At 36.4% G+C, this 1,672-nt stretch overlaps 1 non-coding gene across 1 annotated transcript; it reads right to left on the bottom strand.

Moving 5' to 3' along the window:
• Positions 1-1,160: 1,160 nt before the first annotated feature.
• Positions 1,161-1,267, bottom strand: LOC128282204 (small nucleolar RNA R71). The gene has a single exon (XR_008272425.1). It is a non-coding gene; the product is annotated as a small nucleolar RNA R71 (small nucleolar RNA).
• Positions 1,268-1,672: the final 405 nt, after the last annotated feature.

Here is a 1,672-nt window from a genome sequence, read left to right as displayed (position 1 = left end):
AATTATTCAATCTAGGGATTAGACGTTATTAGTCTTGAATAGGGATAATAACATAACTTAGAGATCTCTACGAAACAAGTTAAATGAATAAATCGCCAGATTCGGAGCTAGAATAACAAGTAAAGTCTAGGTAGATTTTTCCTTAGGTATTGTCTTAATTCAATTGATTTTCCCAAAAGCATTTCCCCAATTCTATTCTCTGTGAATTATTAGTTTAGATAATTAGTTAGTTAAAACAAAAACCTCTTTATTCTTACGCTAGATAATAAAAAGATAGTCATTACTAGTACTTTTAGTTCCTTTGGCTTCGACAATCTGGTCTTGCTAAAACTATACTACTATTTGATAGGTACACTTGCCTACATCGCAATAATAGTTAGTTCAAGAATGAGTAAGTATAAATATTTAAAACCTATCACGAAATCACGCGATCAAGTTTTTGGCGCCGTTGTCGGGGAACTAAGATATTAGGAACGCTCAATTTCTATTACTTTAGCCATTTATTTTTCTTGCAATTTAATTTTCTTTAATTATTATTATTAACTATTAATTTAATTTTTCCTTCTCTTGGCAGGTTTTTATAGTTTATGACTAGAAGAAACCCATCAGGACCACTACTTTTTGACGAAGAAATCAATCGCACAGTTCGCAGACATCAAAAAGAAATAAGGCGAAGCTTAAGATACACAGAGAACGAGCAAGGGGACGATACTCAACCCCCAACCGAAGAGATGGCTGAAAACCAAGACAATCAGGTACCTCCTGCAATTGTGGTTAATCAAAACCCTGCTCCACGCACTATGTATGATTATACTAAACCTTCTTTAACAGGAACTGAATCGAGCATAGTTAGACCTATTGTAGCTGCAAATACTTTTGAACTGAAATCTAACACTATTCAAATGATACAGCAATTTGTTCAGTTTGACGGTTTGCAGGATGAGGATCCCAATGCTCATTTAGCCAACTTCTTAAAACTATGCGATACATTTAAAATCAATGGCGTTTCTGATGATGCCATACGTCTTCGGTTGTTTCCCTTTTCATTAAGGAACAAAGCTAAACATTGGTTGAACTTATTACCACGAGGGTCAATCACTACTTGGGAATAAATGACCGAAACTTTTTTACTAAAATATTTTCCGCCTGCTAAAACGGCTAAATTACGTAATGATATCTCTTCTTTTGTGCAGATGGATTTAGAAACACTCTACGACGCATGGGAGAGATACAAGGACCTTTTGAGAAGGTGCCCTCACCATGGGTTACTGCTTTAGTTATAGGTCCAAACATTCCATAATGGCCTGAATCCTTTGACTCGACAGATGGTCGATGTAGCTGCTGGCGGAACCATCAATAATAAAACACCTGAAGATGCCTATGAGTTTATAGAGGAGATGTCACTGAATAACTATCAGTGGCAAGTCATGAGGACAAAGTCAACGAAAACAGCCGGCATTTATAACGTCGATTCAGTAACTATGCTCTCTAATCAGGTAGAACTCTTGAATAAGAAAATTGATGGTTTTCTTTGTTCTTCACAGGTTCACCCAGTAATGCAATACGAAGCAAGTGGAGGTGGAACAAGCCATTCGGAATACCAACCTTATGGCCACAACATGGATAACGAGCAACTAAATTACATGGGTAATAATCCTCGACCTCAAAACAA

Source organism: Gossypium arboreum, chromosome 1 (genome assembly GCF_025698485.1).
Source record: "Gossypium arboreum isolate Shixiya-1 chromosome 1, ASM2569848v2, whole genome shotgun sequence".
In the NCBI taxonomy this organism is placed as follows: Eukaryota; Viridiplantae; Streptophyta; class Magnoliopsida; order Malvales; family Malvaceae; genus Gossypium; species Gossypium arboreum.
The sequence above is the reverse complement of the archived record's forward strand: the minus strand, read 5'-3'. Positions and strand labels throughout refer to the sequence as shown.